The 25,371-nt window shown below is 37.5% G+C and overlaps 1 long non-coding RNA gene across 1 annotated transcript; it reads left to right on the top strand.

The window, feature by feature from the left end:
- Positions 1-10,092: 10,092 nt before the first annotated feature.
- Positions 10,093-10,351, top strand: LOC134295868 (uncharacterized). The gene is made up of 2 exons (XR_010002445.1): positions 10,093-10,200; positions 10,283-10,351. It is a non-coding gene; the product is annotated as an uncharacterized LOC134295868 (long non-coding RNA).
- The last annotated feature ends 15,020 nt before the right edge of the window (positions 10,352-25,371 follow it).

Below are 25,371 nucleotides of genomic sequence, written 5' to 3'. Positions count from 1 at the left end.
GAGGCAATAATATGCTGTTGTTGCAGTGGGTTCTTAGTTTATTTTTTAAAAGCCATACGGTCAGTCCAGACCAAAATATCAGAGTGTTTCTTAATGAACAAAAATAGCGTTCATCAAACTATAGAGTGTTTGCTTGTTTCTCTTCTCTTTTCCTTTCACAGAAATTTTGACTTAGAATAACCAGATGACTGAAAGCTCTTAAAACATCCACAGTGCACTGAAAGAACAACTCTGGGCTTCCCATTAACTACTCCATTGGTTTCAGTTTGCATAAAGCCCATTATAAAATCAATTGAGGCACTTGCCATCAACTGAGAAACAGTTTAGTAAAGGGTTGAATATATATATCCATACACATATACACTGAGTGAGAGAGAAAAGGAGAGAGAATTAGTACGTAATGTAATCTAAAGAATCATATGAGTAAATGAACAAATTATGAATTATTTCAAAGTATTGACGAAATGAAGTGTATTATGTATTAAGAATGCTAAAAAAATAAGCATTATGTCCCATACTTCAAGGCCACTTTATTTCTTGGAAACAAATAAAGGTCTTGATATGCCAATACATGGATCTTAATAGCTGGCAGTATTGCCCAGAGTCATACTTGAGCTAATTGAATAGCATAGCCCATTAGATTAGAACAAAAGTCCTCATATTGTACTCTCTGGACTACTGGTGATCAAATGAACAATGGAATATTTGTGAAATTGGATTGTAGGAAATAATTGATCTCAATTAGAAAAGGACAAGGTTAAATAGAGAAAAAACAATCACTCTCCAAATCCACCTGAAATTCTTTCAGCGTGGTTACATTTGACTGAATCAATTTTATGACATTTCAGTCCTGTGTGCATTCAGTCTCAGGCACTGAACTTATGGAGGCAATGTATATTTTCAAGTATATCAACATTATCTATACAGCATAGGCAAATTCTTCAAGTCCAACTTTCTGTATGAGGCGCAGAAAACAATATCACCTTCAGATGAAACCCACCTTAACCCTAGCTGTAGCTTGCAACTCATGACCAACATGCCCTAGTCTGGGTGAGAGTATTCATAGTGGTCACATAGTTCACAAGATTGCTAACACTGCTATCACTTAAGCCCAAGGAATGCAAGATAAGAACAAATGTTGCTATGTTGAAGATTCAGAATGCATGGGGTGAATAACAGGAAGCTGTGCTCCTTTTTACACAAATGCTCAGTGTGTGGTGGTATCATCTCTTTTGGAATTGCCCCAAAGGATGGGATCAGCCAGGGGAACCATAGAAAAGTACAGGGAGGGAAGTGCAATGCTGGTGATGTACAACCATTTCCAAAAGAGATGAAGCTCAATTAATTTAGGAAGGCTGGAGATGCTGCTCCATGCATGCCCAAATGACGGGGCAGTACAATAATTTAGGGATGATTTTCACTTTGGGTTTCTTTTTGAAGGATTTTCATTTAGGTATTTCGAAGTTGGTGGTGAAGTTGGGGCATGTAGTAAGGGAAAAGATAAATAGTGAATTGGACAAATGAGGGATAGTAGGTTCATTCTTGTCCTCTCTTTACTCCTGGAGAAATGGTGTCAAAGAAATTGCCATTAGCCAAAATTCTCCAATGTCACATCCAAGAGGTGAATCCATTGAAAATGCCACATTGGAGCAAGTCAGCAAATATTTTGACTGGGCCCTCAAGATTAGAACTGGACTCATTTTCCTCTTCTTTATAAAATGAAGCTAAATGCATGCTACAACTGGGGAATGTGTTAATTTAGTTTGCTGGCACAATATCGATATATCTATATCAAAATGCTATAAGAATGGTATATATAGAAAAAACTTAAATGTATATATTTTCATCCAGGTTTAAACGTGTGTATTATAGTATGCTAGTATTGTTGAGTATTTTCTTTACAGTCCCAACTGGGTACTATCTTATTAGGTAACATATAAAGCAAAACACACATCAATCTCCAACCGAAAACAGTCCACAAATATGGTGTATATACAAGCACAATTATACAACCTTATTATGTATCATATAAAGTAAAACATATATCAATCTCAACAGAAAACAGTCCACAACTATTGTGTGTATACAAACAAAACTATACAACAACAAGTAATGCCTCATTTCGGGAAGTCCTTCTTCAGGTTGTGGATATTTATGCTAGATGTTAAACAGTCTTTTGATGTATGGTAATTTTCTAATTGTGATTCTCAGAATCTTCCCGTAGTTATCTACGGTATGCTGTGGATATGTTGTTGTCTCTCTTAATCTTAATTGCTTGCTTGGTCCTGCTTCAAGGCCTTTCCATGTTGTCAATTTTCTAAACATAAACATAGGCACATACTAATAGTAACTGTGATTGTTATACCAAAATAGATATGTATAAACACCCCATATGTTGCCCAATTCTTAATCTAGTATATAAAAGAGTTTACAGAAATACAATTGACTTACATGTTGTTGCTCTTGCAGGGCTCTGTGTTTTTTCTAAGTTGCAAGTGCCGTCCGGCTTGCATGGTGACCTGAAATACTCTACTCACTACAGATAGCAGGCTACAAATGAAGCCTATCATTCAGCCCTTTGCGGGAATACAGAGTTTAATTTAAAGGTCCCGAAAGACTCCCTTTGTAGAAGAAGTCTTTTACTATCTTTTACAACACCAATATGGGTATTTATGAACAACAGACCTCAAATATGTAAATTATATTGATTACAACAGCCTAAAGTTGAATTCTGTCTGTCATAAATATACAGAATTTGACACATTTTACTAAATTTTATATGTGAAAGATATGGCCGCATGCCTATTATATCGTAACAATTTTGTCATGCTAAGAGTTCTGGTTCATCTTGTATATTTCCCATGCTTTATGCATTAGTGTATCTAAGCATAAGCCCATGGGACATTTCCTCTAGCTATGTATTTGAGATTACTGTACTGTCACTGCTTGGTACTTATTCTGTTTGTCCAACTTTCTCTTCAGCCTTTAGGCTGTTTTGTCTAAGACTTGATAAAGTACTGTCCCCAAGAATATTGTCACCCTCCCTCTCACAACTCAGTTTAAATTCTGCCTGATCAGGTTTGCAAGTCTTTCAGCAAAAACATTCATTCCAACTCCTGTGAGGTGCAATTCATCCCTTGCCAGAAGACCATCTTCCTGGAAAACCAGAGTGAAAATGCATGTTTAAAATGTAATATGCCTTGAGAGTTTTCTTACACTTTCAAAAAAATAGGGAACATGGGAAGCTGCCTTTTGTATAGGAAACTCTAAATGATGGCTCTGAATAAACTAACCTGACCTTTATTAACTGTTTTTATTGTTGTTCTTATTTTCCTTCCATTTTGACATTTCACTTTTATTGGTTGAAAGAAAGTGGAAGGGAGAAGAATGGCAAAATTCCAGAGTGGAGAAAGTTCTCTATCTGGTGGGAAATAGAGATTTTATTAATGTGTACAGTACACCATAGAAAAAAACCAAATGTTAATGAAAAATATCACTCTATAGTATTGTCTTTTATATAGTGCATAATTAGTGGGGTATTCATGTTTTAATGTATACATAAATAAATAGGCAAGTTAAATGTGTAAATCCCAAAAAGTAAATATATTATACAGAGCATTTTAATTTGAAATCTGTTTTTATTTTACTATACTTTTACCCTGCCCTTCTCACCCCGGAAGGGACTCAGGGTGGCTTGACAATGTGGCAGTAATTCAATGCCTTTAAAACAAAATACAAAGAAAGTCATTTAAAAAACACATTAAAATACAATTAAAACCATTAACATCACGTCATCCAAGAGCAAAATCCAAGGTGTTTGAGGTATGAGTTGCAATTCTATTCTATGGTTATGTCAGTAGATTGTTACAGGGTACAACAGAACTCCACTTATATATATGAAACATGAGATATAAACCTATATCTGAAATGGCATCAATGGAAATAGGCTCAAGTAATACTGCAAGACACATCATTGACATATGACTATTTGCACAAACAAATACTGCTGAAGTCTGGTTTTAACTCCCATAATGAATATCTATTAATACAGTGAATATTATGCTAGTGCAAACTTTGTCTTTATGCCATAATATTTATTGTAAAATTGTACCCAGTATCATTCTGAGAGTGCACAGGATCTTCTGGGGAAGTTTTTCCCAAGTACCTTGGCACATTATATGAGAGTGAGAATGACTTTTCTGTTGTGGTGACCCAAAAGCAGAACACGTTTTCCAACTATTTACAACTATTATATCCTTTTGAACTTCCAATAAAAATATGTTGTTTACACAGATAGCAATGACAAAACTACAAAGTATAACTATATTTTCTAAGGCCCCACTGACTATTTTATAGTGGTTTTTACTAGGATTTTTAGAATTTTCCTCTCTAAATTTTATGAACCAAACCAATGTCATAAGTCCAATGTATGGATTTTTAAACAAATAGATAGTAACTAATATTGAGTCAGTTTAATACTTTATTGATTTAGCAATCAAAATATGATTGAAGTCTGAATGGGAAACATACCTCATATCCAACACTATCAGTGGAAATGTAAACCAAAGTAATCACTGTTCCTACCATGAAGGATTATCTTTGTTTAGCCAAATATGTTGTAATTCCATGAATTATCCAAATAGAATTCCAGTGAGCATGGAGAGGATAAGAGGGATATAGCTAGAGCACACAGGCAAAATAGGAGAATTGTAAATCCACATCAAAGTGTTATGCATCACACACTAATTTTTTTGTGTTTCCCCTTGCTATCCATTGGCCAATCTCCTTTTGCATACTACATTCCAGGACGAGGAATATCTGCTTTAGTTCATTCTCTGCTCACAGTGAAGACTAATGCCTACATGAAACCACACTCAGTGAAAAATGAGTAATCTAAGAATTAATTTGTACTTTGCATTTTAAAGCATCTACTAGATGAAATTGCAGTTCAGAAAGGGAGTGAATTAATTTTCCTGAGTTCATGTAGAAAGCTTGAGGTGCAAAGTAAACATGAAATGTTGTCTGGCAGTCAGATGAGATTAAAGTAAATTTCCATTCATCTGGGCTTCTTGAAAAGTAGGTCTTAAAAGATTGGCTTTTTGTCTTGTTCATAAACAAGTTCAACATTGGATTTTGTATTCCTTTATTCACAATCAAGCAAGGTTTATTTTGGCATGCCTCCATGTTATGGAGTAGATTATTCAGCTTCTCCTGCTAACATATTGTATACTATAGTCTTCTGTGTATTTTTTTACTGCACCTATGTCAGATCCATCTCAGAAAAGTATAAAATGGAGCTTGAGCCATGAGGGACATTGTACTTGAATACATTAATTTCTGAAAATTAGAGATGAAAAGGAATTTTGTTGAGTTTGGTGATCCTGACAAAACTGGCCTTTCCATAACACTTAAGTTATAAAATGGCCTATTTTGCAAGAAGAGCAGTAAACCCAACAAAATATTGCAAGAAGAAACATATCTTGCCTCAAGCCTTGGGAATATTGAGGAGATATGAGGTGTACACAGAAGTATATACACATGTTAAAATGTTTATAACTTAAAATGTACACAGTTGAAAAAAAATGCACATAGCCAATGGAGAAAATGGGGAAATAAATGCACACATTAGTAAAACATATGTCAAAAATATGCAAATCCTGAATCCCAACAGTTAGTCACAATTGGTTAGTCCCATATGAACTAGACTCCAGGCAAAGAAAGTCTTCATTCTGGCATGTAGCGAAGGACAAGAGGGATCCTCTCTCTTCTGCAGGAATCTACCGGATACCATGCAGCTGTGGACAAGTCTACATAGGGACCACCAAACGCAGCGCCCAAACAAGAGTCAAAGAACATGAAAGGCACTGCAGACTAATTCAACCAGAGAAATCAGCCATAGCAGAGCATTTGATGAACCAGCCTGGACACAGAATACTATTTGAGAACACAAAAATGCTGGACCATTCTAACAACTATCACGTCAGACTACACAGAGAAGCCATTGAAATCCACAAGCATGCGGACAACTTCAACAGAAAGGAAGAAACCATGAAAATGAACAAAATCTGGCTACCAGTATTAAAAAACTCAAAAATCAGAACAGTAAATAAAAAGCAATACTCTGAAAACAGAGGATTTCCAGACATGAATCAACCAAGGGCAGTTAACGACTCTAAACAAAGGATGCCCCAGAGGCAGGAAGAAGACAGCAGATAAGCTTTTTAATGCTAATTAAAGTGATTAACTATGCAACATTCACACTGACCTCTCTCACCCTAGACTTTCCACAGATATATATTAACCTCTTTGCTTAGTTTTCTCCATACCTCACAACCTCTGAGGATGCCTGCCATAGATGTGGGCAAAACGTCAGGAGAGAATGCTTCTGGAACATGGCCACACAGCCCGAAAGACATACAACAACCCTGTGATCCCGGCCATGAAAGCCTTCGACAACACAAAAGAGTATACTCTGTTTTATACAAATTAACAGTAAATAAAGAATGAAACACACCTTAAGTATACTTATCTGTATACTTTCCCCAATTACAACTAATGTTACATATATCCTTACTACACTTCTTTTATCTCCTCATATATGTTTATTATTATTATTATTATTATTATTATTATTATTATTATTATTATTATTATTATTATTTCTCTCCCCCCTCCTCGCCCTTATTTTGTGCCACCTTCACCAGGATCAGCCACTTCATCTTGTTTCACAAGTCCAAAATTTCATTGCTTCTGCTGCTTGCTTGTAGCCCTTTCCCTGATTAAAGATATACTCAATAAATTTCCCCATAATTTCCAAAAATCTGTTTGTTTCCATATTCATTAATAGCTATATTCCAAATTTCTCTGTACCATTCTTCTAATTGAATTTCCTTTCTTTCTTTCTAATTTTTTTTGCTATTAATAATTTTGCTGCTGTTAGTAGGCTAGAGACCAATATCTTTTTCTCTTGTGAGGTAATTATATTGTCATGTATAAGTAATAATGCTGATTTTGGTGTATTCTCTATCTCTTATTTTTATTATTGTTCATATTTCTTTAAATATCCTTTCCCATTTTTTTTTTGTAATTTTACATGACCTCCACATATGAAGATAGGAGCCTATTTCCAGACAGCCTCTCCTGCACTGATTCAAATATTTTTTTAATCTAACTGATGTAATCTAATGGGGGTTAGGCATCATCTCCATACCGTTTTATAGTAGTTTTCCTTAATTCTTATGGACATATTTTTTAGTAATCACTTCCTTGCCCATTCACATTTTTCCTGCTGTAAGTCTACTTACCATACTTGCCTCAAGTGGACTTGTCCTTGTTTGTCTATTAATTAATTAATTATATATATATATATATATATATATATATATATATATATATATATGTCTTTTTAAATGGAGCCCCTGGTGGCGCAGAGTGGTAAAGAACTGAGCTGCTGAATTTGCAGACTGAAAGGTTGCAGGTTCGAATCCAGGGAGCAGAGTGAGCGCCTGCTGTTAGCTCCAGCTTCTGCCAACCTAGCAGTTCGAAAGCATGCAAATGTGAGTAGATAAATAAGTACTGCTCTGGCGGGAAGGTAACGGTGCTCCATGCAGGTTTTTTGTGTGTGTCAGGAGCGACTTGAGAAACTGCAAGTTGCTTCTGGTGTGAGAGAATTGGCCGTCTGCAAAGATGTTGCCCAGGGGATGCCCGGATGTTTTGATGCTTTTACCATCCTTATGGGAGGCATCTCTCATATGCCCGCATGGAGCTGGAGCTAATAGAGGGAGCTCATCCACGCTCTCCCCAGGTGGGATTTGAACCTGGCAGCCTTCAGGTCAGCAACCCAACTTTCAAGTCACAAGGCTTTAACCCATTATGCCACCGGGGGCTCTGCTCCATGCAGTCATGCCGGCAAAATGACCTTGGAGGTGTCTACGGACAACGCCAGCTCTTCGGCTTAGAAATGGAGATGAGCACCAACCCCCAGAGTCGGACACGACTGGATTTAATGTCAGGGGAAACCTTTGCCTTTACCTTTACCTATGCCTTTTAATGTAACATTCTCTTCTTCAACCTCCCTTTGAGTTATCTTCTCCATTTTCATATATTCCCTAACCCATTATACTTTTTCTTTTTATCATTTGATCATTTCCCCACTTGTAGATACTTATACCACTCTAAATCTCTTCCTGTTAATTGATCTTTTATTCCTTCCATATTAACCATCTTCAGGTTCCAGTCTTTTACTTACATTATACTTCTTCCATTAAATTCTGCTTCAAGTTCTTTTTTTATATTTGCTGGGAAATGTTCTGTCATTAGAACTGGCATTATAGGAGAGATGCCTGGCATTAGTTTTTTTTATATCTCCCCCAAATGTCCCAAATATTTTGAAAGGGGTTATTTAAATTATTATACCATTTCTTCCTATATCTTTAGTAATCCCACCTGCGTATAGTACTCCCCTGAAGTGCTCTAGAGGAATTCACAATATTTAAATCCCTTGCATGATAAATAATAAATTTCATAGAGCTATCTGACCTATACACACATTCTGTCTTATAGGGCTTGACAGCAGAACAGGCAAATGAATTGAAACAGCAGATCATTGAATTGAAACATAGGCATTTAGAATACAATGAATAGAAAAACTCTTAGCGCACTTCTACACAGGCCCTAAAGTCTGTGATAGTTAATGGATTTACCTGGGGTGTCCAAATGCAGTGGAAGCAAGAGGAGAGCCTTCCCCGAGGATTAAAATATGTCATTCAGTATTCATTTCCCCTTCAATGACATCTTGTAGCTTCACAAAGGAAAGGACAGAGTCAGCCAGTGGGTTTTTTAAAAAATAGCTAATGAAGTCTAAGGGCCATCCTTCACATGCATTATAACCCAGGTTAAGGGGTGGGGGTGGTGGCTAAATGATGTTTAGCCAAAATGTGGGAGGAATCGGGAAGACTCAGGTTAAAGGCTGGAAAAGTCATGTTTAAAAGCTGTCCTTTAAACCCATTTCCTCCTGAGAAAGACACACCTGTGTATCCCTGCAGCCATGGAAAATGTGTGTTTCCCTTCACCCCTCTCCCCCTGTCTGGAGTTCCTCCCTGGCTTCAATTTCCCTCTCAACTTACTAGAAGAAGCCTTTCATACAGGCCTGGAGCCTTTTCCTCTCTTCCTTCTCCCTGTAAAAACTATCACAAGGCCTTGAAGGAGAAATCCCCCCTTCCCTACCCAAATCCCTCCTTCGGCTGTTCCAAGGGAGGGGGGACAGACAGAGGCTTCAGGCTTTGTCAGAGTCTTCTCTTAATAAATGGGGGGGGGGGGAATGGAGGGCAGGGAGGGGAAAGCTGGCAGTGCCCATGATGTCCATCCCTACTGATCTCAGATCAGGAGGGATGGGCATCTGGACACCACCCCTGCAAAAGCACAGGGTTTAGGCCAATTGTGTGGACTCCATCTCAAGAGGAAGTGGGATTTAAAAATACACTATCTTTAGGGTTTTTGGCCTGTCTGGAGGAGTCCTAAATGTACTGTATTTTGTTTCAGTCTCCACATGGCCAAGAGGAGTAGCATCTACCTCCATTAAGATTCCTCCAAACCTGTTGTGACTGCGCCTTCGGGGATTATGGTTGATGGTGATGGGGTTCGAAGAGGAAGAAAAAACCCTCGTGATGAGGGTTCACTGGAAGAGTTGCGCAGGAAGCGACTTAGAGAGCTATATGGGGGATCTTCTGAGGAAGATTCAGATGGGGAGTTTGGGGAAATGGATGCCTGAAGAACAGGTGGTGGCTGGGGAAGTGGGCACTGAATGCCCACTGAATGGGCACAGCCACCGGAGATGTCTGGGGATTTGGGGGCTATGGCTACTTCTGAACCTGGGGTTTCTGCAGGAGCTGATCCCGCTTGGGATGCTTGGAGAAGGGAGGATGGTTCTTTAAGTGTTCATGGGGCTAAGTGTGGGCAGGATGATTGGGACTCCGACGAATTGCTAGGTACTCCAGATCCACGAGCTCTAGCTGTGTGAAGTTCGGACTCTGAGTAGATTTGGGACACCTGGTGTTTGGGTGTGAGTGTTTGGTCACCCAGGAGGAAGGGAATAAAATGGGAATGTTTGGCCATTGCACTTTGCGTGTGGCAAGGTGTTGCTGAGGCGCCATTGGGATCTCTGTGTTTCCGTGAAGACTGGACTTGGACTGTGATTCGGATGTAAGTTATCTGGGACTGCTCTGCAGCAGAGGGATGGAACTGTGTGGGTTTCCTTGGACTGCATTCTGATTACTATTTCTAGCTGCTGATACCATCTGGCTTGGCTCTCGCTGTGTCTTATCGTGGACCTGGTTTGGATGACTGCACCCTCTTCGGACTTTGGATTGAATTTGACCTGGCTTCTGTCTACGCTCTCTGACTGACGACTACTCCCGGCTTCTGAATACTGGTTTGCCTTTAGGAATTTGCTGCTGCCTGACCTTGGATTCTCCTGACGACGGCTATTCATCATCCCTTTGAAGCTTCGGCTTTATCTGCACCGTGGAAGCAGTTTACTGCTCTTCTAGTTTGTTTGTTTTCAAGCCAGTTTGCTGTTTTTCTTTTGGGAACTGTCCCTTTAACTCCGCAGAGCTGGCTGTCTGTTTGCAGAAATGGTTTGAAGCCAAAAGAGGCTTTTGCACTTTCTGTTATACTCTGCAGCTTTTGGAAGGTTTCAAGCCTTCGTTTATTTTGCATATTTTCTTGCAGTCAACTCTATTTGTTTCTCCAAAGCTGAATTGAAGCGTCATTAGTTTTTATTGAATGCCAGCATGGGAAAATAGCGTGGCTTGTTTTTGAGTTATTTTTGTCTAAACTACTCTTGAAACACTGATAAGTGAAGTGTTTCAAGGATACTTTCTGTGTTTATGTTATTTTTGGCTTATCTTTGGAATAAACTCTGTTTTGTTTGTTAACTGGCGTCTGACTCTTGACAAAACCACCTGAATTATAACAGAAGCAACATCTGATCAAAAAATATAAGTCTGTGATTTTAAGTCACATTTCTTTTATATGATCTTTTAAACAACTTTTGCTTGAAGAAGAAGCCAGTGGAGCTTTAAACAAATACATGATGTATTTTTGCTTTGTTTGACCAATAAAGGTGTTTTTACATTTTTTTATTTTGTTCAAAGCTATCTTTTGAGGTGAAATCTTCCAGCAATTATTACATGTTTATGATATGAACGTTACCTCTCTTTGACAACACTTATATCAATAAACAAATAAATAACTTCAAAAAAATGAAGATTAGAAAAATTATTTATTTATTTATTTACAGTATTTATATTCCGCCTTTCTCACCCCGAAGGGGACTCAGGGCGGATTACAATGAACACATATATGGCAAACATTCAATGCCAACAGACAAACAACATATATAGACAGACACAGAGGCATTTAACATTTTTTTCCAGCTTCACGATTCCGGCTACAGGGGAGCTGTTGCTTCACTGTCCACTAGTGGCTGTACTTCCTCATTCCTTTCCTCATGTTTTGCTGGCAGTTTTATGATGTTGTAAATTAGTTAAATTAGCCTCCCGCATTAAGCGTACCTAAATTTCCCTACTTGACAGATGCAACTGTCTTTCGGGGCTGCATAGGTCAACAGCAAGCCGGGCTATTTAATGGTTGGGGGCTTAACCTGACCCGGGCTTCGAACTCATGACCTCTCGGTCAGTAGTGATTTATTGCAGCTGGTTACTAGCTAGCTGTGCCACAGCCCGGCCCAAATTATACATATTGTTTTAGATTATTTCACTCAATATGTCAGGTGGTGAAAGTATGTCCTGCCATACATATACTCACCACCAAGTACCACCCAGGCCATTTTGAAAGCGTCTCCCTAGAAGAGTTGATCTTTAATTCAAAGGCTTCTATAGATGTAGGAGACATGAGGAAATTTTACCATTTCCTCTCCACAAAAATGTTTTCAAAAGCAGAATTGATTTTTAGTTCACTCCCTGTTTTGAAAGAGAGAGGAAAAAAAGGAACAGGTGCCATCCATGCCCTAACAGAGGACATTTTGAAATAAAGATAGATGGGATATTTGAGTAAAAAACTAAAAGCAAAAAAATCATACCAGTATACTGGGACCCCTTCTACACTGCCATATATTTCAGATTATCAAATCAGATAATCCACATTATCTGATTTGAACTGGATTATATGAGTCTACACTACCATATAATCCAGTTCAAAGTAGATAATTTGGATTTTATATGTTAGTGTAGAAGGGGTCTGGGAGATACAATGAGGAGAGACAGCTCTCTGAGCTGCAGCACAGGTTGTGTCTTGTCTTAGACCTTTTGTTCATCCCATTCTATATAGTATGGTAAATCAAACTATAGATTTTTTTTATTAAAACCTTAAATATCTGAAGGGCTACCTGCAGAACATGAACCAGGCTTGCTGTCTGTTTTTCTAGAAGCTGGGAAATGTCTGTATAATGTCTTCGCTGATACGAATCGTACTAGAGTTTAAAGAGTAGGCAAAGAGTAGGCATCTCATCTGAAATCCTGTGGCTGACTCCTGCTGAATTCTGGGGCTTGTAGTTTAGGGTAGGGATACTTAAAATGCTCAGCCAGAGAGGTCCTGGGTCTCACTAAACTATAAGCCTTAGATTTCTTCAGGAGAAAGCCACATGATGTCTGATGGGCTGCATACTTGTCTTGCAAAATGCTTCTAATTCCTCCAACACATCACGAAATGCAGTCAAAAGGACCCATCCCTAGCCTGATTATTACTGCCTTCCATCCTCCAGTATTTCCCACACCCAATGAATTCAGACATTTTAGCACTTTTTTAGGAGTGAGACCTCCATATTCCACTATCTTGGCTTCCCAAGACACTGGTGAGGTCAACCGGTTCCAAATTTGAGCCACTGGCCCCTAGGCACTTGTGCTGCACCAACCAGGAATCTGGCTCTGACTACAACTATCTTGCTTATCAGACTTTTTCTTCCAAAACAGCATTGTTGCCACTGAATCCTGTTCATGATGCAAATTATGTCTTACCAATGCAAGAGACGTTTAGTTTTTCAGAAACAACAACACCAGTTTTGGATGCAAAAGGTTTTGAATGTATTATTAATCAGCAAGCAGATTACGTACCATGCAAGACACCCTTAATAACGCTATTTGGTTTAACCATCATCATGAGATAGTCATTTAGGCCTCTTTTACACTATCATATAATCTGGATTATCGAAAAAGATAATTTATCTGCATTGAACTGGATTACATGAGTCTGCACTGCCAGATAATCCAGTTCAATCAGACAATCTGCATTTTATATGGCAGTGCAGAAGGGGCCCTTCGATGCTGAAAATGACAAAAATCCTACCTGGTTTGACCACCATCATGAGAAAGGCATTCAAAAGGCTAGAAGATGATGAAAAGGTACCCCCATCAAAATCCAGATTAGCTAATAAATGGGAATGGCCCTCATTCCCTCCAGTCTAAGAGAGAGGTGGGGGATAAACAAACCTGTTTCAACAAGGAGTAGGAAGGAAGTACACAATACAAAGACAGGAGGTGGGCATACTTTCTTCCTCTCCCTATATAACCCCCTAAAATGCTTCCCATTTCTCATGAAAAGTATTTCCAAACAGTGAGCACTGTCTGATATGGCATTTCACATGATATGAGTTTGTATCATACTAGGAAAAAACTCTCACCATACTATAAACAATGCACTTCATTTAGTTTTTAAAATGCAGTTTCAGGCCCTACTGTTCTCTCTTTACCAGCCAGGCATGCACTGGTATTGCTTTACCTTCTGTTCTTTCTTCAGACTCCATTTCCCTGCTGCTTCTCATTTTCCTTATGAGTGTCATTCATTTTCATATATGGGGCCCCATCTACATAATTCAGTTTGGTCAGTGTAGAGTCATATAATCTAGTTCAGTGAAGTTAATGCAGTTATAATATAGTTCAATGCGGTTAAATTGTGTTATATGATCCTACACTGACCATATAATGCAGTTTCAAACTGAATTATATAGCACTGTAGATGGGGCCCGAGGCTGGATCTACATTACCATATACATGAAGTTTCAGAATGCGGATTAATTGCATTGAACTATTACTATATGAGTCTACATTGCCATATAATCCAGTTCACCAAAATGTCTACTGTAGAAGCTCTCTAGTAAATTTCCAGTGATTTCCCCATTGTACTGTAATTTATTAATGCTAATTACACTTTAGATTAATAGTTTGACATTACCCAATAGTACCTTTGTGAAAACAATGTTGATATTAATAGTTCGTAGTCTAGAGGGAATATTAACTAGCTCAATAAGTTATATTCTCAGAATCTAGCTGGCAATGTGTACAAGAACAATGTCTGCTATTAAACTTCTCCAGCCTCCTGCAGAAAAGGTAAAGGAAGTCTGGAAAAATAAAGGAATTCAGTGTATGATTTCAGATAGACATTTGAATCTAACATAAGCTTCCCTGTATTCAATGTTCCAAAACCAAGGACACAATTTTGAAATCAGTACTGTAACTTAATAATATATTTATAGGATTCTGTACTTTAATAAAAGTCTCAGGACATCAAATCCTTTAAGCAAGCTAGCAATAGTGCAAAGACATGGTTTATAGGCAACCCGGATCTCTCTTGATACAAATAGGACATGTTCTGTAGATTATTCTTTACCCTCTGTGGTGTTTTTTAGAATCATACTGGAATCTGCTGTGCTTGCAAGGTTTACTGCTCATCCAATGAAGACTAAAGCTTAGAAAACTTTTCATAATACATCAGAATAGTTTTGTTTTAAGTTAAATGTTATTACAGAAAATGTCATTACAAAAATGAGCAATCTGACCCACAAACCAGTTGGACACTGACCAAAAAGATCATAGACAATTTGAAAGTTTTTAAAACTTTGAAATAGAGGTTGCAATTCCATCTCACTAAAGCCCCTTTCACACTGCCAGATGATCTGCTTTGAACTGGATTATATGGCAGTGTAGACTCATATAATCCAGTTCAAAGAAGATAAAGTGGATTATCTTATTTTATAATCTGGATAATATGGCAATGTAGAAAGGGCCTAAATGGCACATTTGGTGAAAGCTTGGAATTTCAAAAATATGTGTCTATTTGTGGTATGATGACTGTTTGAAAACAATGATCTTGCTCTCTTTGAATACATGGAACTAAACCTGGACCTGATGACACTCAGGAAGAGGAACACATGGTGGGGCCTATCCGTATTCAGGTGTCTGGATGGAAAATGAATCCATATAGCTTTCTGTGGTTGGGAGTCCTAGGCTCCTTCTACACTGCCATATAAAATCCAGATTATCTGTCTTGAACTGGATTGTATGGCAGTGTAGACTCATATAATTCAGTTCAAAACAGTGTAGAAGGGGCCCTACTCATCCAATGTTCTTGAGCCACTGAAAAAGCCATAGAGATACAGTATTGTTATTTCATGCCCTTTAAGGAGACAATTAGAGCGCTTACAGACAGTACTAAAATCCACACTGAATCAGATTTTAAAAACCTGTTTTGGCGCAGATTTCCATCCCCACTACCTCCTCCCCCCAAAACCCAGGTGTCCCCAGGGGTGGTGGCATGTAGCCACCCAAAGCCCCCAAATTCTCCCCTAAAAATTAAGTAAAATGTACTTGGCCACCACAAGTTACTTCCTCACATCCTCCAGGCATGAAGAAATGACTCACCAGAGGACCGGGTGGGGGGGGGTAGGAGAATCCTGATGTATCATTTCCTCATGCCAGGAGGACATGAAGCAAACTTATGGCAGCCAGGTACATTTTACTTCACTTTTAGGGGAAAAATTGGGGCTTGGGGGAGGGGTGGGTCCCAGAAAACCAAGATCACTGTATGGGTTGGGCACCAGAATGACACGACGTGGACTCTGGGTCCAATTGCTACACTTGGTTAGACCTGGATCTTACCTTAAGATCAAGATCTTACCAGGTATTTAATTAATTTGGAAGAAGCCAGATTTCTGGTTTTACTGGAAGCGTCATCTGGACGCCTCCAGTAAAACCGAGACAGATCCAGTGGTATGGGACTATCTGGATAGTCCCTTAGGCCCCATCTACACTCCCATATAAAATCCAAATTATCTTCTTTGAACTGGGTTATATGGCAGTGTAGACTCATATAATCCAGTTCAAAGCAGATAATGTGTCTTATTTGATTTGATATTCTGGATTATATGGCAGTATAGAAGGGACCTTAACTGTGGATATAGATATGGGATAGTATCCTGCCCAACAATCCTGATTCCTTTTCCAGCAAGACACTCATAATATGTTCTTTGCCTGCCTTTGATATCTACTTGTTTTCATATGTTCTTTGTACATTTTGTTATTTTTCTTTGGGTTGTACTTCTTGTAAGCCACCATGGGTGTTTCATGTTGAAGTAAAATAATGGGATATGAATAAATGCTATAAATAAATATTTAATTAACATCTATTTTAACTAGCATTGGCTATGCTCTAAACAATCATATGATACTTTTCTCATACGCTAGCTTTTAAACATGCTTTGCTAACACCATATTCCTTGGATTAACTCGTGAGAAAAACAATCTATTGGATGGTTCATCCACTGCTTCAAAACTAGAATTCTTGGATCAAAGTAGGAAAGACAGTCCTGTTGTATTATGATCAAGATTATTTCAGCAAGAAGGTGTCACTACTTGCATCCTGGAAGATGCTGAGCTCAAAACCAAACTGAGTGGAGTACACAAATACATGTGTGAGCATACACACAAACATACACAGACACACAGAGTGGAATGTGCCTGTTTGCCAGCTGACTTCTCCTTTTCACAGGGCATCTATATTATGGGATTAATGTAGTTTGACATCACTTTAACTGCCATGGCTCAATGCTATGGAATCATGTAAGTTGTACTGGGGTTTTACAAGTTATTTGCCCTTTCTGCCAAATAGGTCTGATACCTCACCAAACTACATCCTTGAATCCATATAATTGAGCCAGGACAGTCAAAGTGATGTCAACCTATATTTATTCTATAACTTGGATGCACCCAAGGAGGTCTGCAGTGGCTGATTTCCTGTGCGATGCATCATTTAGACCCTCACTCAGTTATAGAACCATGCAGGATTCCTATTGTGTGAGGATCAAATGCTCACATGGACATTTTTATTGCTGGAAACTGAGACACTAATTTTCACTAACTTTCTCACAGAAATGTCAGCACAAGTCCAGAGCTCTCAGTAATTCATGCTTGTTTATCATGGTATTAATAAGCAATAACAATCTAAGACTTCTGCTGCTTTTTAATTGCTAATTTGCAGACAGGCTTGAGTTTTAAACCTACGATTTAACTGCAGCAATATATAAGGTGATGGCACTTCAAACGTACAGTTTTGAAAGATTAGTGAATTAGATTGGTGAATTATGACACAGCTTGCACATTAAATACCAGGTTGTGCAGCAAATGTTACAGACAATCTGCAACATGAAATATTAATATCTTAATGCTTTGGAGAATACATTAATTACAGTCACTTGAAGAATGTAATAATTAGCCTGTTTTGCAGTAACCACAAAGGTCAGTTTATACAAGAGATCATTCACCTGCTACAAAGCTTCAGAAATGCATTAACGTATCATCGTGCTCCCTGTTTCCTCTTCAAAGTCCTATCATCATGAATAAACGAAGCAATGGGGACTACAGCACTGTGCTGGAATTATATTCTAATACTGAAATCAGGATTACCTGGCATTGCACTTAATCAGGTGACACATATAAAGACATGAATGCAAGTTTTCATAGTTTTGAGTTTTCATAGCCCTGTGAGTTTTCATAGCCCTGTGGCTATGAAGTCAAGGTAGTATGCCCAAGAGCCATGTGCTAACAGCATTACTGGAAGGCATCCAGCGATGGATTGAATGTTCCTAGCAATCTGCAAGTTGCCTCCCCACAAATAATTAAAAGGTTGATTACACTTTAACAGCAGAAAAATGTAGAAGTAGTTAACCAACAGAACTGACACTCCCGTTAAGGGTCAAAGACAAATATGGAAGTATAAAAGAACCAAGACAAAACATAAGATAAAGAGTCGATCAAAAGGGAAGGAAAAAAACCAAAAGGCATGCTTGTATTCAAATCCTGATTTTTCTCCAGTGGATATCAGACACATATATGTATAGTAGAGTCTTGCTTATACAATATAAATGGGCTGGCAGAACGTTGGATAAGCAAAAATGTTTGATAATAAGGAGGGATTAAAGAAAGGCCTATTAAACATCAAATTACATTATGATTTTACAAATTAAGCACCAAAACATAATGTTTTACAAGAAATTGACAGAAAAAGCAGTTCAAAACAAGGTAACGTTATGTAGTAATTACAATATTTAAATTTTGCACCAAAACATCTCAGTGTATTGAAAACATTGACTACAAAAACATTGACTAGTAATAAATTGACTACAGATAAAGACAGAATTGCATAAAATGAATGTACAGTAACAACATTGTTGGAAGTTAATCCGTAAAAAGTTATGTCCTGTGAAGATTTTTTTAAAATCTGTGATCTTGCCTGCCTAGAGAAACAGCTGTGGATCCTGACGGGAGGCAGACTGCGTTGGATAATACAGAATGTTGGATAAGCGAAGGTTGGATAAACATGACTCTACTGTATCTGTATTCTATAATTTGTAAGTACTTAACAAATCTGCTGTTACTCAAAGATGTGGTAGCAGTATTACTGTCATGTATCCTAAAGATAACATACCTTGGAATAAGGTTTTAGCTCTTGCTTACAGTTGACACTACAGTGCAACTTATATAAATTTACTCATAATATTATTTATAAAAAAATTGTGTGCAATTTTAATTGTATCCCAACAAGTTCCTTGTTAAATCACTAACATTTTTTACTATTATTATAAATATTACATCTCATTTTCTACTTGAAAGACTGTGTCATGGGAAAAGAGATATTTTTTTGAAATTTTTCTTCATTAAATCTCGACCTTTTAAACCAATGTGAAGTTGGATCTACATAAAGCAGAGCTGCTGAAGCAATCCATCATCTTTAAGGAAGCCCTTTCCAAAGAAAGTATTCTCATTGTGTTTTAAAAAAACTCAGATAAAATTGATATATTATTTTATGATCTGTCCAATATCAGCATCTATAAAAGTTACTTTTTTGACTACAGTTCCAAAAGCTCACCAGGCAGAGCAAAGTTTGATCAGTTTTTCTCCAAATGCGTTTGTGGTATAGCAGTATCATGTCAAAAGGACAAGATGAATTTAAATAGATAATGATCACTGTTTCTTCTGATATTAGCAAGGCAGCAAATCTACTCAAGATTTAATCTGAAATTTTAAAGGAGCTATCCAACATACTGAATCTTACATTTCAAATAGCTTAATCATCTTGGATGGTTCCATTAAAGTTAAAACTAAAAACTCAAAGTAGATACATTGCCTTATTTGGCTTTTCTACAATGGTCAATTATTCTGGGGCCAGCCTGGAGAAGAAATGCTCCAAATTGGACCTGGGGAAGTTTGGAAACCAAGGATATCACTATTAATTAGCATATTTAATGAAGTCTGGCAACTTCAAAATATTCTATGTTAGTGATAGGAAAGCCTATGGACCAGTAGAGAACCAAGTTTTAAAAAATGCTGTATAATCCTTACTTAGTCCTGTAAGTTTTAACGTATCTGTAGATTTCATTATGTGCATTTGGGAATGGTTTCTTCTTCTTCTTTTGCTAGTATTTGTAGTGATGTTGACATCTGTTGCCATTTACCAATAAAAATCCAATCCCCTTAAGCCTATTGGTGTTACATCTTTTCTTTAATAAAGGACAGTGTGACACCTGATCAATAAGACAATTGAGTAACTGCCCATCACGATGAGTAAAGGCTTTATAATTTGGCCCTAGGCACCTATTCCCCATTATTATTATTTTCAAAAAAAAATACAGAATTCTCCTCTAATTGCAGTATGTGGGTCAAACAACTCATCAAGGACTTATTGTTGGTCTCTGAAAAAACTTTGTGTCACTGTTCACTGGTGTTTTGAAACAATGAAGCCACTTCTATGGTAAGCAACCAAGCAGTGATATATTATATACCTCATCTCTGAGGATGCCTGCCATAGATGTGGGCGAAACATCAGGAGAGAATACTTCTGGAACATGGCCATACAGCCCAGAAAACACACAACAACTCAATTTAAATTCAATTCTGCGTCTGTGCATTGAAACGTGTTGTTTAATGCGTTCAGCCCCAGCACTGTTGCTGTTGTGTCATTTTATGACATATGGTGACCTTAAAGCCCTGGTTCCCAATGTGGGGCACATGCCCTAAAGGAGCGCAATTTGATTTTAAGGGGAGAAATTCAAGAATGAGTTAGTAACAGTTATTTTTTGCATTTCTTACGTATCTAGGGGCCTCAAGTCCAGTACATAAATATATATTGTGGCATATAAAATTTTAAAATTAAAATCAGAATGTACATGGAAGTCAGCTGGTGACAATGGAGAGGGGAAAAGCTTGCTAATAGAGAGGAAGGAGTGGTGAGAGCATAGAGTTAACTAGAGAGTGCATGAGTACAGAAAAGTGAGGCAACTTTTTGAAGACCTCACTCCTCTCAGTGTACTTTTAATATTACAAAGTATACAAAATATAGTTTGGTCTGCATATGAATATAGCAAGAAATCTCTGAAAAAAGATTATCATCCACAAGAAAATTAACATCAGTTGGCAGAATATTCTTGTATATTCACACGAAATGGACACTTATGTTACCCTGAATTTGAAGCAAATTATTCAAATCAATCCCTTCTTTTATTTTTCTCTTTTATGGATATCATGTTTTTTGGAACCTTGTTTAGGCCAAGTTAATAGCCTTTTAGGCTATCTATGTGAATAGTAGTCCACATGTTGAATTAAATAGAAAAATATGTGAGGGGGGAGGGTTCAAATTTTAGAGATGCTTATTTGGGATATGGCCAAAAAAAGGTTGAAAACCACAGCCCTAAAGTAAAGCCATCATGGGATTTTATCAGCAATATTTGTTCAAAGGAGGGTTTTGCCTCTCTCTGAGACTTAGAAAGGTGATTTGACCAATGCCACCCAGAAGCTTTCCATGGACATTAATCTATTTCTCCAGAGTTGTAGTCCAAAACTCAAACAACTACCCTACTTTGTCTCCCTTAAGTTGCATACCCTGGCCTATTTGTGATTGAAGGATTAGAAACTAAACATGTTACCCATTTTAGGATTTGCCTCTTACCAGGTCTCCATTTCTTACCAAGTATTTTTGCAAAAACTGTTCAGTTACAAGACACTTTTGACTAATGAAATTAATGTAATTTATTTTCTTAAGAGTTTGGAGATATGATAAGTAGGTCAGATGCCAATGTAGAGACACGTGTCTTTATTAAAGGAAACAAACAAAATGATCTATTTTCCTCATTTAATGATTTGAAAAAATGTCAGGTTGATACACCAATTTCCTGTATGTTCATGCTAGTAGATCCCCTTTAAAAAGTAAGATATACCCTTAATTAAAAGTTGAGTTGTACATAACATCATGCTTAGAAAGCAAGAGAGATTTTAACTTCATGGATTCTAAAGAAGGGGCAAGATAGAATGATTTAAGTGAATAAAAGACTGTGTCTAAATTACTTGTATAAATCAGTGTAATATCTTTACAATCAAATTCATCTCGCTTTACATAGTCATGCCCATTTTTGCACATACCCCTTCTGCTTCTTTTTAAAATCAGGGTAGAATATGACAAAGTATACAACCATTGACTTAACCTACGTTTCTCCCTATGCAGGATCCAAGGTTGTCTTATATTGCTCAAGCACCAGATGTAACTGAAAACTCCTCCCACACTATGAAGATTGTTTTTTCATTTAAAAGGAAAGACTCATCATTACATTGCTTATCTTTCCCCAAGGGCAATTATTTCTGGTTGCTACTTAAAATGTAAGTCTAAAGATAGCTCATCTGTTTTGTTTTGTTTCATGCTGTCCTTTTTATTGTCTCTTTCGTTCTTTGGTGCTAGTATACTTTTTTTACTGTTTAGTTGACCCTTTCATCTAATGAATTTTGGCTCTTAGGTGTAGAAATATACCATTCCAAACATTTCACATAACAAAAATCCTATATTACCATATCTTTGTAAGTCAGGGTAGCACCAAACATCTGATGGCATAGGATTCAGACCATAAACATTGATGTGAACATTTTCTGGCTTGATGTCCTACAGATGTCTAGGAAACTGTTATGATGTGTAATATAATTCAGCTTTTTACCTGCTATGAAAATACCCAACAATCCCAGTATCTCTGTGATTCAAGCTGCATTGTTGTATCTACATTCATTGAAGAATGCCCCAAGGAACTCAGTGGGATGAAGAGAAATGGAGGATCAGCTTGTCAATAAACCAACAAGGATCAAGTTTTGTTTTGTTTAGTTTCTTTTTTAAAAAAATATGAGAGGATAATAATTGGTTTTCCTGTAAAACATGGTTCAAAAATTGACACTCATTTTCTCAAGATGAAACCATCTTGTACTTTTGTGCTCACTTTAAAACAGAACATGTTGTTTCAAACAGAAATTAGTTCCATGTTTTATCTACACTTTTATTTCATTTTAACTATAGCAGTTTCACTTCAGCTCTTCGAATTTTCTGAATATATAAGCTTTCAGAATTTCCAATACTATTGTCCAATGTTCACTGGCACTGTCTTTAAAATGTTTAAGCACCCATTAGAAAGCATGTGTGATTTTCACATGTAGCAACTCTGCTAGTGAAATAGTCCTTGTGCCCTAGAAGCAATTGATTCTGTAAGTCAACATCTTCTTTATCAAAAAACAGGGTCTTCTAAAGATCTTGTCTGGTGCTATATTTGCATTTTGCTAGCTTTTCTTTGACAGAAAGGTTAGGTTGGCATTAGCATAGCTCTGAAACTGTGCAAATAATTATTTCGTGCTTAGCTGAAGCAATGAATATGCAGCAGTCAATTACTGTAATCTTTATTTATCCACCGTCTCTGGAGAGATGTGATGTGACCAGGGTTAGTCTGAATGACAAGTCAATAAGGAATGAACTTGATACTTTTATAGCCTGATCCCCAACCCAGTTAAGTCAAAGTGCTTTGATTTAAATCAGTTTAGTCCCATTAAAGCCAGTCAAACTAAATCATCTTAAATCCAAGTATTTTGCCTTTACGGCCATGCTTTGTAAACTGGGGTGCTTTTGGTTGATCCTCCTATGACTTTCATGCAGCTAACTTTATACCTTGTCATTTTGCAACACAAAATGCACCTCTCCTAAACTCATTCTCCAGTATAAATTTGCTTTTAATCCACATCAAAGTTACTGCATTTATGCTTGTTATTATAATGTAACTGAGTATTGTTCTGTTGTCAGCCACAACAAAGATTTGTTACTCTTTTAAAAATTCTTGGCAGTATTATAGAAGCTATAAAAAGGCTAATAGGAAAGCAATAACCGGAATACATTGTGCACAGGACACATTGCTATTTCCTAGTATAATTCACTTTATGAAGTAATATTAGAAAAATGATAAAACATTGAAACGTCTATAATAGTCTCATAGTTTTTCTTGCTAGATTAACCACCCACTTGAAACCAGTATGTCTGATGACATTGTGGATTCTTTGATATTCAAGGTATTTCATATCCAATAAAGAAGCAATTTTCTTCAATTGTCCTTCTATACTGTGGCTCCTCTAATTCAGATGGCACTAGTATGTCGATGAGCTGGGTGGAGGTCATGTTTGCCTGAAACAATAAACAACATATTAGAATTATAGAAATGAACTTTCAGAAAGCTTGGGCTTGACTATTCCTGCCTCCCTTTTCCTTCTCTGTGATGACCAAGAAAAAGAATCAGAATTATTCACTTTGTTTTCAACTCACCGTAGTTATTTATTTTGCCCAAACTAGTAACTATGGTCACTGTTAACTATGGTTTTGGAGAAAAAACCTAGACAAATGCAGTTTGTTCCCACAACTGTATTTATCAAGGTTCAGAAATAAAAAGTAACTGACCATGGTTAGCTGAACATGGAATAAAATGCTTTCAACTCTTTTCTTACTCCTGTCCATAGAAGGAGAGGTTATACAGTCAGGGTTATACATGTCACAAGTATACAAGCCATGAAACTCTTGCATACATGTAAAATCATAGTTTAGCATTTTTTCCAGGTCAAGGGACAAACTCATTCTTAAAGTGGTCTCCATATTTTATAGATATAGCAGAGCCATTGAGAATATATCTGAATGTGCTTAGATCGTATAGATTTTGCAGTGGCAATACATTTCTTTAATGGTTGCAAAGTATCTCGAAGAGTATAAACCTTAGGGATTGAATAAATATTCTAGTTGTTTAGTTCTCAATAAAAAAATGTTTTCTGACAACTAAGAAACTTCAATGGAAAGAATCGGATTGCTTTCTTTGTACCAGATTAGAGAGATGGGCCGAAACTAACAAAATTAAGTTCAACAGGGACAAATGCAGCTACTTCACTTTGGCAGAAAAAAATGGAATGCAAAGATACAGAATGGGGGATGCCTGGCTTGACAGCAGTACGTGTGAAAAAGACCTTAGAGTCCTTGTGGACAACAAGTTAAACATGAGCCAACCATGTGATGTGGCAGCTAAAAAAGCCAACGGGATTTTTGCATGCATAAATAAGAGTATTTATATAGGGGCCCCTGGTGGTGGTGCAGTGTGTTAAAGCGCTGAGCTGCTGAACTTGCAGACCGAAAGGTCCCAGGTTCAAATCCTGGGAGCGTAATGAGCGCCCGCTGTTAGCCCCAGCTCCTGCCAACCTAGCAGTTTGAAAACATGCAAATGTGAGTAGATCAATAGGTACCGCTCCGGCAGAAGGTAATGGCGCGCCATGCAGTCATGCCGGCCACATGACCTTGAAGGTGTCTACGGACAACGCCGGCTCTTTGGCTTAGAAATGGAGATGAGCACCAACCCCCAGAGTCAGTCATGACTGGAGTTAACGTCAGGGGAAAACCTTTTACCTTTTAAATAAGAGTATAGCATCTAGATCCAGGGAAGTCATACTACCCCTCTATTCTGCCTTGGTCAGACCACACCTGAATACTGTGTCCAATTCTGGGCACCGCAATTGAAGGGAGATGTTGACAAGCTGGAATGTGTCCAGAGGAGGGCAACTAAAATGATCAAGGTTATGTAAAACATGCCCTATGAGGAGCAGTTTAAAGAGCTGGGCTTGTTTAGCCTGCAGAAGAGAAGTCTGAGAGGAGACATGATAGCCATGTATAAATATGTGAGGGGAAGTCATAGGGAGGAGG

This window comes from Anolis carolinensis, chromosome 2 (assembly GCF_035594765.1).
Source record: "Anolis carolinensis isolate JA03-04 chromosome 2, rAnoCar3.1.pri, whole genome shotgun sequence".
Taxonomy (NCBI): Eukaryota; Metazoa; Chordata; class Lepidosauria; order Squamata; family Dactyloidae; genus Anolis; species Anolis carolinensis.
The sequence above is the reverse complement of the archived record's forward strand: the minus strand, read 5'-3'. Positions and strand labels throughout refer to the sequence as shown.